Consider the following 15,000-nt stretch of genomic DNA (forward strand, 5'->3'; position numbering starts at 1 on the left):
GTATCCCCTAGATTTGGATAGCAAATGCGTGAAAAAAAATGACGTCTCCAATTTTGGGAATGAAGTGCACAAGCACCAAATCTGCTAGCTGAATGACAAATCTGCTTACAATATTGAAAAAAAAATAACAAAGAAAAAAAAGAATAGAAACTCTAGATGTATCAGAAATTTGGAGGAATTTTTGACACCCCTTACAGAAAACTGCGAATAAAATATAAAAAAACTCGTAATTTCTCTTTTTAAAGTGAGTTGTTTATTTTTTATATGGAATATACTTTGAAAATAAACTATTAAATTTGTTTAAAAAATAATAGAAATATTATTTTTTATTTTTTAAAAACAGTGTTTACAAAATGTTTACAAAATGCCGGCGTGCCTTCATGCAGCCATTTTTTTAAGTAATAAAATCAATAAGAATTTTACGAGTTAAATATTTTTCAATTTTTAAACTTTAAAAATCTATCAAAATTTTTCTATTGATTCAATTTTTACGATATTTGCAGGGTCAATGTGAAATTTTATGCTCTTTCCAATAGACCAAATATAAGATTTTAGACAAACTTTTTTTTCAAATTCACCCCCCCCTTTTTGAAATGTTTATTAAAATTGTAATAATTAATTTATGTGTCAAAGTTTTATATATCACAAATTGAAGGTAAAATATCAATACCGAAAATATTTCAATTTAAAACAAAAAAAAAAATAGTTTTTTGGAAATTTACCTGTAAAGTCCAAAGTGTAAAACCTTTTTCTTTTTAAACACGTTGGTTTTCTTTTTAAATGAAAGCTCATGTTATGCTTACATCGTCAAGTAAATAACAGACGCTGGTGGCAAATTTTTTATCTCATTTTTTTAGATATTAAAAAAATAAAATTAGTTGATGAAGAAGTATTAAAATATATCAATCAAAAATCGTGTATTTCATTAAAAGACATTTTTTTAAATCGATGAAGCGGATTTTTTTTCTAGGCGAAAAACTTATAAGTGAATGTGCGTTTCTTTTTTAACTACGGAGGATGAAAAATACTAATTTTGGTTAACACGCGCAATAAAAAAGAGACATTATTTATGCCCTTGGACGAAACCATACTTCATAAATTTCATTTTAGCAGCAGCAGCTATTTAACGCTTCGCGCAAAATATGTTACAAAAATGCGATTTTCTAGGACCCTCGCTTTAAAATGTCCCTTTATTTAAAAAAATACATGGAATTTAAAATATAAATATGGATAAATTTTTAACAATTAAGAATGGAACTACCCGTTTAATAATATTTTTTAGGTAAGTGATTTTTTTGGCATATATATACATATATTTATAAGCAAGTCAAAATATATTGATTTTCTTTATATTTTTTAAAAGAAAACCGCTTTAAAAAACAAATATTGCATAATTTGCTATTACACCTGTTAGTTTTAAAAATTTGGTATTTGCTCCTTTAATTGAAAAAAAATAGGGTTTGAATTATATTTTCAAGTAGTTATAAGTTTAAAAAAAAATAATAAGTTGAATTATTAAGGTTCTGATCATCATTTTTAATGGCCACTTTCTGATACACCTATAGAACCTCTCCCAAACATACTGCCAATAATTTGGTTTCGTCCTTTCTTTCAGTGTTTCCAATAAGGGGGATTGATTTACTAGGATTTGTATTAGGAGCTGGGCACTTATTTAAATTATTTAATTGTTGAATTTTTTGCATTTTGGTTAAATTTGTTAGTTTGCTAGTGCTAAAAAGCCCACACAAAAAATTGAACAAAAGATAAAATTAAAAAGAATGGTACTCATGCAGAATTTAATCCCCCTCCCCGCACCAGATTCCAATTAGTTTAGGGTTCGATCGGCAATCACCGGATTCAGTCGAGCGTCGTTCAAATGTTGAAACACTAAACCAACATTTCATTTATTTTTTTGCAGAATTAATTAATGATGGGAGTATTTTTCCGTTTATTTTCTTAACATCTGTTGACAAAAAAAAAATTGTACATTCTCTTGAAAATAAAATCAAACTTTTCTCTACTTTCACCTAACTATTTACAGTGTTCATATAAAACATTCACCTTTTCTTTTTATAATAAAATTCTGCTTTCAAAAAGAAATGTTTACTGCCAACTTTCTTTAAAAAAAAATTCCTGAAAAACAACAAACTTTCACCTAACAATTTATGGTAAAAAAGTCACCTTTTCTTGGGAAAAAACCCAACTTTTATTGATAAATAAATTGCAAAAATAATAAAATAAATAAACAATACAAAATGCAATTTTTTATGAGGAATGTGTTCCATTTAAACAAACTGAGCCCCACCAATGCGTGGCCGGGTACGGCTAGTATATATATATATATATATATATATATATATATATATATATATATATATATAAATATAATTATATTGGCTAGTATATATTATTATTATTATTATTAATAATAATAATAATAATAATAATAATAATAATAATAATAATAATAATAATAATAATAATAGTATTTTAAATGCAGTTACTTATGTTATAATATTTTGGCATATTCTCATAGCAAATCATTATACATTATATTTAGACAAAAATAATAATAATTGATTCAAAAAGCTTTTAAAAAATATATTTATTTGTTTATCTATTTAAAATGTCGATGAATGTTTTTTTTGTTTGTTTTTTTTTGAAAATTTAAAATTCTATTAAAAATAGTAGGAAAAGATTTATATTATTCTGCTTTTCATATGGAAAAATTCAGACTTTTATCTTTCCGGAACAAAAAAAGTTGCCCAGGAATAATTTATTTTAATAGATTTTAATTCGTTAAAAAATATGCAACAACTTGGTTTCTCTTTCATTTTTTGGCTCTGCCTATTAATCATCTAACACATGTTAACAAACTTCAATTTGAAGACTTTTGCTTTTCCCACGTCATTCTTCCCTCATGTCTTAACACAAAAAGGTTCGAATTTTTAGGCACGTTTCTATATAGCTTAGCTCCCGAAACAGGGTTTCTTTTACTAATCTATTTTATATTTTTTCTCCCTACTCTCGAAATTAATTTTTGTGCTACTACTGTTACTCATACGTCTTCTAGAAAAACAAAAAAAAAGCACATACATTCTCCAACATTATTGTTTAGACTTGCAGCACCTCTAGCATAAAGACCACTAGGGGTGCCATGTGTAAGTTGATTAAATTAAACTTCTGTCACTTATCCTACTGCTAAACTATCACTACTCAAACCACAAATAATACCGCTAAACATAGACTCACAAAGTATCGGCCATCATTGGACTCCAATTAACATGAAGACCTTTCGATGTACTACTTCTACGACTACTACTACTACTACTACTACTACTACTACTACTACTACGACAATGAATTACCGTAATCTTTTTTTAGTTGTTAGGCTCTAAAACTATTGGATATAGTTGCACTTATATTCGCATAAATAAGATCAAAAGTAATAAACTTAATAATGCTAATTATGATTTTTAAATAAAAATTGTAACGAAACTCAAAAGCGGATTATTTGGCCTATTTGTATGAATTCTATCATAAAGTTTTTCTTTGTCAAAATATTGGGGACTCATATTTGATGTATCTCAATTTAACTAATATAGCATATACTGTGATAGTTACATGTGCTACGTTTAGTCAATTTAAAAGCCAGGCTGTCGACTCGGAGTGTTATGAGAACTAATAAAAACAAAACATTTCATTTCTCGAAAGCAGAAGTAGTAACATCGCACTATTCAATTATATATATATATATATATATATATATATATATATATATATATATATATATATATATATATATAGTCATCCACATACAGTACTGTTTCGCTGTTCTACAGCTCATCAACACTTATTTTTTTTTTTTTACTAGTGAATCTTCAGTGGAGGAAGTGACAATTTCAACGAATCTGGAGATTTGAACCCAATTATCAAGACACCTTGAACGCCGTAGGCTATTAGCTTTCATCAACGCCAATCACAAATAATACAGGAATAGAAGGAAATTAAGTACTAAAAAGTCATGCTGGCGGCTGTTCACAGTAAATACTCAGAGAAAATATCTAACGACCGCGAAGGTCGCTGGGAAAATGGTGGGATCCTTCTACCGCTCAAGAAGATATCTCACTACTGATGCAATTCTCTATCTGTATAAAAGCCAAGTACGTCCGAGGATGGAGTACTGCTGCCACATCTGGGCTGGAGCTGCTAAAACAGCCTATCTTGCCTTGACAGAGTACAAAATATACTTCGTGGCTTAGTAGGGGATGCTCTTTTCTCTTCCCGACAGCCTTTCTCCACAGAAGAGAAGTTGCGAGCCTTTCTTTGTTCTATCGTTATTTCCATGGCAAGTGCTGGTGCGAGCTCCAATCTTTGGTCCTTCCTCTTTGGCCAATCTTTTACGAACACCACCCGTCTAGCTGAAACTACTGTCAGTAATTTTTCCCACTCTTCATCTCTGCCTTAATCAAAACGTAGATTCCATGAACAAAGCTTCTTTCTTAGAAGTGCACGCCTATGGAACTGTCTTCCGTTTGTCTGTTTCCCACCTGACTACAACTTGGATGTCTTCAAGTCCAACATAAACAAATTCCTGATGTGTCACCCCCTTTAAGTAAGACACTTTATCAAATCTCCATTACTAACGATTACTGCGATACTATCCCATTGATTACTGTACACGCAATAACCCTTATTCCTGAGTGGCTTCCGGGCCTTGATAAGTGGTGACCGCCATGTAAAAAGCATATGCGTATTTTTTTCGTATGGCCATCTTTATTAATAGTACACAGATGAAACGGTAGTCCCATTCGAAGTAATCTCCTCTGGTTTCACGGGACTTCTTGTGTAGTTCCAAAAACTAATGGACGACCCCATAAAAGTCCTCTTGTGTTAGCGTGTCAATGACTCTTGTCACAGCCTCCTTTATCTCTTCAATAGCCTGATAACGACAGCCTTTTGAGCTAAGAGAATAACAAAAAGTCATAGAAGCTATGCCAGGACAATAAAGAGGGCAAGGAACTATCTTGATGATCATCTTTATCAAATAGTCTGCGACAAAGATAAGTTGTTGATTGTTACATTGTTCTGTTGGAAATGCCACTGACCGGATTTGAAGATTCCTGGCCTCTTCTGAAGATATCTCTTTATTAATTCATGCATATTTCACTGTGAACTTTGTCTCTTGTTCTTTGATTCATATCAGTAAATCCAACTTTCATCGTAGGTCATCAGAGCATCAAGAACTGTGAGATCTAAATTGATGAGCTCAACCATCTCTCTGCTGTCTTTTTTTTTCGATCTTCTCTGAGCAACTTGGGACAAACATTGAGTAACGCTTCCGCATCATTCAGTTCCTCATTGACATCAAACTGTGCACTTATTGTCTCTATGGACATACAGCAGTGTTTATCCATGTAATTCTTTATTTGATGTTCTACCTTCTTAACTCCTCCCACACCTCTTATCATCCCTCATAGAAACCCTGCCTTCTTTGAATCCCTTATGTCACTCGCAAACTGATGCTGGATTCATGCGAGATGGTCCAGAAGCTATCTGATGCATAGCATACGTTTCTCTGGTATTTTTTTCCTAGGTTTAAACAGAATTTTATTGTATATCATTCCCCTAAAGTGGCCTCACATCCAGATTGCATTTTTGAAATTCACCGGCTGTGACAATCAGACTTTAGTAGGGTGTATTCCAATTCCTGCTGTAGCTGTTCATTTAAACTTGAAATCATATAAATTTGTCAATGATCTAATCAGATGCATAATAATAACAAACTAGAATTTTCCAGACTCCACGACTTAAATTACTTCTCTATGCGCAAATCTACATTCATTCGTTAATGTCAGCTTATTTTTAGAGTTCCGACATCCGTGTGTTGATGACTCAGATGCTAACCAATAAAGGTAGGGAACGACATGTTTTGGTTTTGATTCGAACTGATGACGCCCAAGAAATATTGTTTATTAGTTTTGAAATAACTACTATATATAGGGTACAATATAATAATACATTAACTATTTCCTCTATAATAATAAATATATTATCTGCATGAATTAAAATATCACATTTAAGCATATTTCACGACCAGGCTACACCGTGTCACCCCTACTATATATTGCTAAAATATAATAATCAATAGTAAATTGGTTCTTTAATGACAAATACGAATTCTGCCTACATTAAAATATCATATTTAAGTGTATTTTACGACCGGGTAATGCCAGGCGTACTGCTGGTACTAAATAGTTTTTAATTTCTTTTTTTTTTACTTGTAATATTTTACTTTTTAATACCCAATTTTAACGTTTGTGCACCTTAATAAAAGGTAAAAGGATTATTTAATTATGTTCCTGGCACATTAAATATTTTTTTAAAATGTTGTATTTTACGTTATATATTATTTTTATTGAATCTGTTTTTTTTTTCACCTCTTCAGAAAATAGCCGGAGAAGATAATACTAAAGTACGTCACAAAATGTTGTCAGTTGAACGTTTTAACCGAATATTTGGCGGATATTTTTTAATCACTTGCGTGAATAATGATTGTGGTTTTATATCTTTTTTTTTTATCCCGCTGTTCATAAAAGTGTTCAAATATTTATTCCCAGAAAGTACTTTCTGATTGTAAAGATTTAAACGACATTTCGATTAACATCTAATTGATCGAATGACAGAGTCCCTGGTGTTATGACCGTAATGAAACTTTTTTTATGCTTCAGTCTCAGCCATTTTTATGAGTTATCGCCCTTCATATAAATCCTCTCCGGAGTATCTACACATTAATGCACGTTTGCCAAATGCGTATGTTCTGTTTTTTTTTTCTAACTTTATATTTTAATATTAATCGCAAACGAAAAAAATATAAATTTTCGCATCATCTCTAATTTTGTGATATTTACATACGTAAATGAAGTTGACACCAAAGCATATACAACAAATCTAGCTGTAATAACCGTCTTACGACGGTTACATTATAATGAGATATATTTAAAACCCTTAACATGTGCATTAGACCAGACTTCCAGAGTGCAATAGTTTTTGCCGATTTAAAATTTATTCTTAAAAATAAAAAAACATGTTAGATAGTGGACGGATGATGCAGAGAAAATTATTTACGTTATAATGTTTTAAAAAGAAAGAATGTTAGAAAACAAACAACCTTTGGGTCAAGATGCAAGTGTAGTATCTGTTCTTCAGATGCTACACTTCAATTTCTTGTTCTCTGTTAGTGGAGGAGAAATTCTTCACGACTGAGACAATTTTTATTTTTTGTTCCTTTTCTTCACGTTAAAAAACGACCCTGGTGTCTAACTCTGTCCCGTGAGGAGGCATTGTAAATAGGAAAAATCATTTAATATACGTTTCATCTGTACAGTCTTGCGTAGTCTAACGTAGAGGTCACTTGTGGGCTTTAGAGACCAGAGCTTTAAAGACATGCATTATTTATTAGTCAAGAGTAAGTCGTGAGAGGGACAGAGATATCATTCGGATCATTTTGGCTCCAAGTGAATGGGGATCAAATACAGCAATTGTCTCGGACCAGCATTGCCGCTTTCCAATGGGGAAACATTCGTAAAATAAAGCTGATGTAATAACCACCGAGGCTTCGATTTTTACAAATCATCATGTGTAGTTTTGCGAGGATCCGCCAAATAAGACCAACGATGGACCAGGTATGTTTCTCCTATTGACCGATGTTAAAACCGCAGATAACTGTTCTCTTTTTCTGTTATAGACATTACCCGTCCGTCGTTAAAATGTATATGTTTATATATCAACACTGTCGTAAGTGTTATACACGCATCATTTCAACGAACAATAGAGAAAACTACATTACCCGAATCCACGTATATACACAAGTCATATAATGACTGTGACACGTACATACAACGTATATACACATATATACAATCATAAATACACTCTGTATGTACACGAATATATGAAGAACATTTAATACCACTAGACGATACTCGAAAATGCACACACACACATATATATGTATACATATACATATATATATACATATACATATATATATATATATATATATACATATACATATATATATATATATATACATATACATATATATATATACATATATATATATATATATATACATATACATATATATATATACATATACATATATATATATATACATATACATATATATATATATATATATATATATAAGCTGTACCCGGTTACGCGTTGCCGTGGCTCTGTTTATTAAAATGTAACACAAAAACAAAAAAGACAAAATATATATGTTCTATATTTATGTTGTCAATATTTGTAGATACACAATATTTTGAGGTGTCCCTTTTTCTGTGCAAATGTAGAGATTGTCTTATTTTTCAACTGTAGAATACGCAACATATACTTGTCCATGTGAGAAGCAATCATACTGTAAGTCATACAAATGAGAAAATTCTCCCTGAATCTCATTAATGGTTATTGTAAATGCCAAGCGAATTGTCAAGTTAAATATTTTAAGATTAAATGGTATATTCGTTTATATCATTCAATGCACATCCACTGCCCGTTCTTCCTGAGGGGGGCAGAGGGGAAAACGTGAAGATTTAATTTTACTATAAACATGTATGTTAACACGCACTCGAAAATCTCGTATAGTAAAAAAAATTAGCCGATTTTCTTTTTGTATGTAAGTATAGTGTTTTATCAAAAATAAATAGATGGAAATATTGAAAATAAAACTGTTTGAAGAATAAAGTAACAAAGTAAGCGGGAGACCAATGATAATTCAGAATGAAGAAAAAAGAATGCACAAATGTTGAAGGATAATTTAAAAAAAAATGGAAATAATTTAGTAAACTTTTTTTTTTCAAAGAAAATATATTGCTTTCAAATAATTAATGAGAATATTCGTAAACATTTTAGTACTTCTTTCTTTATTCCTGCGATATTCTGGAAATCGAACTATGAATTTTCAAGTGAAACCAATATTATCTACTGAATTGTCATGTCACAGTAATGAAAATAGCCAAAACTTACGAGAAACGATAAGTGGGAAATTAATGATTAAAGGAAATAGTTATCGAAAGAATTAGAAATTTCAGCTATTTCCCTTGTGTTTACGTCACATGTCACGTGACAAAACAAACAGCCGAAATCATTTTTTGTGTAATTATGAAAGACCGACATAATTGTGACATGACAATTAGATAGATAACATTGCTTATTGTTGAAATTGACAAAAAATGTAAAGAGTTACCATGGGTCTTTAAATTAAATATCAACTTTTCGGCTGGTCGATTTCATTACAATAAGGAAGAAGCAGCATTTTTATCGGCTGACCTGTACAATGGACATCCCGTATATACATATTTGGTACTCTTGCATATTTTGACCCTGACCGTCGGGATTTTTCCTCAATTATGGTTCGGACTGAAGCCACCGAATTAAGCCGACTTAAATAACAGACGCAGACAAATTTCAATACAAACAAAACAAACCGGAAAAAATAGAAATACAATAAATAAAAATAAATAAAACCTTCTGTATATATATATATATAAAAATATATAAATAAGCTTTAAAACAATTTTGAATATGTTATCCAAAGTAAATGTCTTTTGAAAATAGGTAGAAACAATTGCTTGAGTAAATATATATATTTTAAGCAACATATATATATATATATATATATATATATATATACATATATAATTTAATAATTTTACTAATTATTATAGTAAATAATTAGTACTGTATGTGGATGACTATAATGCTCTTCATCTTGAGTTGAGCATATTGAGAAGTGATACACGAATTACTATTAGCGTATAAGCGATGCTCTTTGTGTAAACAAATCGAGCTTAAATATTTCGGACGATGTCAAAACATCGTTAAACTCACGACTCACGACTCACTCAGCAGCCGCCGGTAGCGTAGTGGTTAGGAGCCTTGACTGTCGTACAAAGGATCGAGTTTCAATCCTGGCTTGAGGTAGTTGCCTGTCTAGCCGCACTGATGATCTGTATGTGGATGACTCTCTCTCTCTCTCTCTATATATATATATATTCTTCAAGAAAAATAGTATTTTGTATTGTTTATATTCTTTTATTATTTTTTGCAATTTTTATATCAATGAAAGTTTTGTTTTTTATCAACAAAAGATGAATTTTTATCATAAAACAACTTTCACCTTACAATTTATGGTAAGAATTGTTAGGTGAAAGTTGTTTTTCTAGAAAACTTGTTTTTTTAAAAGATAATTGGCGGTAAACGTTTCTTTTTTAAAACAATTTTTATTTTTAAAAAAGATGAATGCTTTACATAAAAACTGTAAATAGTTAGGTGAAAGTAGAGAAAAGTTTGATTTTTTTTTCAAGAGAATAAACAAATTATTTTTTGTCAACAGATGTTAAAAAAATAAACAGAAAAAATACCCCGTCATTATTTAATTATGCAAAAAAAGCAAATAACATGTTGATTTAGTGTTTCAACATTTGAACAACGCCCAGCTAAATACGATGATTGCCGGTCGAACCCTAACCATAATTGAAATCCCGAGGATTCGGGTCAAATTCCGCATAAGTACCATTTTTTTAAATTTCGTCTTTTGTTCAATTTTGGAGTGGAGTCTCAGCGATTACAAACCAACAAATTTAATTAAAATGCAAAAAAAAAAAAAAACAACAATTAAAAAATTTTATTAAGTTCTCAGTTTCTAATACAAATCCTAGTACATCAATCCTTCTTATAAACACAGAAGGGAAGGACGAAACCTAATTATTGCCAGTACGTTTTGGAGAGGTTCTATTTTTCTTTTTCTTAGTATTTTAAGCAGATTTGACACTCAGCTACCAGCTTTTTAGGGGTTGCTCGGTTTCTAATATAACGTAAGTATATCTAGACGTTTATAACTTACGATAAAACTTGCGAAGTATGCACTGTTTTTAGGTTGTTGTAAAAATAGAACTGAAATTTAAATTTCGTTCCGTTTTAATATTTTGTTTTAAGTTGTGCCCTCCAAAAGAATGTAATCAAAAGAATAACATTCAACAATTGTACTTTTTATAGATAAAAAAAAACTAAAGATTAAAAAAAAAAAACAATTTTATTAACGAAAGGGAAATAATTTTATTTTTCAACGAAAAAAAGTCCGTCCTGGGCCCAACTCTTTTCCTGATCTATATTAATGATCTTCCAAATCACATCCTTACATCATTTGTAGACATTTATGCTGACGACACTACCATTTATGGTAGCACATCTAAGACAGTAAACGACCAAGTTCTCTCCAATTCTCTCTCCTCTGATCTTGAGCACGTAGTACAATGGGGAAAGGAGTGGCTGGTTACTTTTAATGCATCTAAAACCAAGCTTCTCTCTTTACATCATCAACACTCTGAGCCACATCTGGCATCAATTGAAATGAATGGCTCTCGTCTTCAGGAGGCGTCTAGTTTTGACAAGCTTCTGGGCTTGACCATTACTCCTGATGGAACACGTACATCAAATCTGTTGCCAAGGCCGCTGGAAAAATGGTGGGATCTTTCTATCGATCCAGTAAATATCTCACTGCTGATCCTATTCTCTATCTATATAAGAGCCAGGTACGTCCAAGGATGGAATACTGTTGCCACATCTGGGCAGGAGCTGCTAGAAAGGAATTGTCCTGCCTTGATAGAGTTCAAAATAGACTTCGTAGCCTCGTAGGAGATGTCCTTTTCTCTTCGCTGCAACCTCTATCTCACACAAGAGATGTTGCGAGTTTGTCTCTGATGTATCGTTATTTTCATGGAAAGTGTTCGACTGAGCTTCAATCTATGGTCCCCCCTCGCCAAACTTTCACAAGAAACACTCGTCTAGCTGTAAACACTATCAATAATTCCCCCCACTCTTTATCTGTGCCCAAACCTAAACGTAGATTCCATGAACAAAGCTTCTTTCTTAGAACTGCACGCCTGTCGAATTGTTTTCCGTTTTCCTGCTTTCCGGCTGACTACAATATGGTTGTGTTCAAGTCTAACGTAAACAAGTTCTTGATGAGCCGTTCCATATAAGTTATCAAATTTTCCAAATTTTCATTACTAATGGTTACTATATTGTCCAATTTCTACTGTACACTCTTTAACCCTTATCCTTGAGTGGCCTCTTGGCCTTGATAATGTGGTGATGCCTATGTAAAAAAAAAGTCAATTTGGTATATTTCTTCCTTGTTATTTTATTTTTTTTTTACATAAGTCCAACTTACCGTTCGTATTGGAAATGTCGACAATTATAGGTTGTCGGGTACGTTTACAACGAATAAACACTCCAGCCTACCCATGTTAAGAACGGCTCTCGGAATAGCTCCCCATGTTAAGAACGGCTTTCGGAATTGACACACCTAACCTTGTCACCATATGCGAAAACCTATAAAAATTAACATGTCGAATGTGAACAATGAGTTGGACGTAATGTAAAAAGGTACCAAATTTAAAAGCAAACAAAATTTAAATTTCCGTTCTATTTTTACAAAAACCGTAAAACAGAGCATTCTTCCCAAATTTTATCTAACTTAGTGTATTAATGTTATTTTTTAAGTAAAAATAATATTCATGTTTGACGTCACGGAAAGGAGTAAGAGAGGAAAGGAAAATATAAAATTGACCTTGTGGTCAGAAAAAGCGCATGTTGAAGCGATCGGACGTGTTTTGACTCGTTTGCGGCCAGACAGAAAATACCCCTCGTGGTCGAAAAAGCGAAAAATCAAGCGACGACAAAGATACTTGCGTGAAATAGCGTCTTGACAGATAGGTTCAAGGAGTGGGTGATATTGTGAAATACAGTGAAGTGCGGTGTCGAAATTACTGGACGAAATGCTTTTTATATTCACTTAAAAAAGTCGTATTTTTATATCGTTCCGTGTTTGTTCTTTTTACCAGACAATATGCGGGTCCGAGTCGTTAAAATGTAACGACACGGTTCGAGTGTAAAGTCAACGTTACACTGAGACTGTTTCTATTTATTTGCTTCCTAAATCAGCGAGACGATGCACGCATGCTTATGTAAGGTAAAAACTGCCCTCCCTCTAAAGAGGGCGTTGGTTGTGCTAGGAACATATGCATCGATAATCCTCGGTAGTTATGTCTCAGGTAAAAAACAAGAAATCAGAGCCACTCCTGAGTGAAAAGGTAATGCCTTTACGCTGGCCTTCTAGAGCCGAAAAAACGAACATATCTCTTTCAGACTAACCAGGTGCCGACGTTTAAACCCAAATGATACGGAGTGCCATTCGTTAAGTTTCAAGACATTTTTCGTATGAACATTTTATTGTTAGTACACACTTTCAAAGTAATCCGCTCCGGCAGCAATGCACTTGTACCGTTTTAACAACTTCAAGAAAGACCCATGAAAGTCCTCTTGTGTGACTCTCGTAACAGCCTCTTCAATCTCTTCAATTGTCTCATAACGATAGCCTTTAAGGTTTTCCTTGAGCTTAGAGAATAACAGAAAGTCACAGGATGCAAGGTCTGGACTATAGGAATGATAAGGAACTATCTTGCTGCCCATCTTAGTTATGAAAACATCTTTCTTTGTGGTCTTCTTAGAGCTCCCTTTGGCCAAACTTCGCGCAAATCTCCCGCATCATTCAGTTCCTCGCAGATAATCGTGTGTACACTTCCCACACTGAAATCAAACTGTGCATTTATATATATTATATTATATTATATATATTATATTATATTATATTATATATATTATATTATATTATATTATATATATTATATTATATTATATTATATATACTATATTATATATATTATATTATATATATTATATTATATTATATACTAGCTGTACCCGGCCACGCGTTGCTGTGGCTCAGTTTGTTAAAATGGAACACATGTGAAAGTAGAGAAACGTTTGATTCTTTTTTTCAAGAGAATGTACAAATTATTTATTTTTTTTTAACAGATGTTAAGAAAATAAACAGAAAAATACTTCCATCATTAATTATGGAAAAAAATAAATAAAATACGATAAAACTTGCTGAGTATGCACTGTTTTACGGTTGTTGTAAAACTGGAACGGAAACTTAAATTTCGCTTCATTTTAATCTTTGTTAATTATTTAATTGCCCCCCCCCAACGAATATAATCCAAACAGTAACATTCAACAATTGTACTTTATCTATATAAAACACAAAATGGGTGTTTGTATTACTGTACACATAGATTCGAGAAAGTTGTGAAAAAAAACAAAAAACAAATATATAACAAATAAATGTTATCAAAGCCAAGATAAGTTACTTTTCTGCCAAACTGGATAGATATATTTTTCGTGTTTTTATTCAATGTAACATATTTATTCAGCTCGAAAACCATACAGTGTTTACCGATGTATTCGAAAATTCAAGATGGCGTCTCACACCCTCATTAACACCGTAAGTATGGAAGAAGGTGTTATAAATAAAAAACTATACAAAATTTACAACATCTTTTCCCACACTTACCGTGTTAAAGAGAGAATCAGACGCCATCTCGAATGTTTCAATACATCGGTAAACACTGTATTGTTTTCGAGCTGAATAAACATGTTACATTGAATTGGGAAAAGATGTTATAAATAAAAAACCTAATGAAATACTGTTAAAAACTCGCTCAATACATGTTAATGCGGCATAGGTTGACATATATTCGGCTTGTTTTTAATAGTATTTTGTATATTTTTTTTATTTATAACACCTTTTTCTATACTTACGGTGTAAAAGAGGGTGTGAGACGCCTTCCTGAATGTTCGAATACATCGCCCGGTAAACACTGTATGGTTTTCGAGCCGAATAAATATATTACATTGAATAAAAACACGAAAAAGATATCCAGTTTGGCAGAAAAGTAACTGATCTTGGCTTTGAGAACATTTATTTGTTATGTATTATTATTTTTTTTTTTTTGACAACTTTTTCGAATCTATGTGTACAGTAATACAAACCCCCTTCGGTGGTTGGAATGCCCCCCCCCACCTAAA

The sequence above is a fragment of the Euprymna scolopes genome, chromosome 3 (assembly GCF_053919585.1).
Source record: "Euprymna scolopes isolate OS-2025 chromosome 3, ASM5391958v1, whole genome shotgun sequence".
NCBI classification, from domain to species: Eukaryota; Metazoa; Mollusca; class Cephalopoda; order Sepiida; family Sepiolidae; genus Euprymna; species Euprymna scolopes.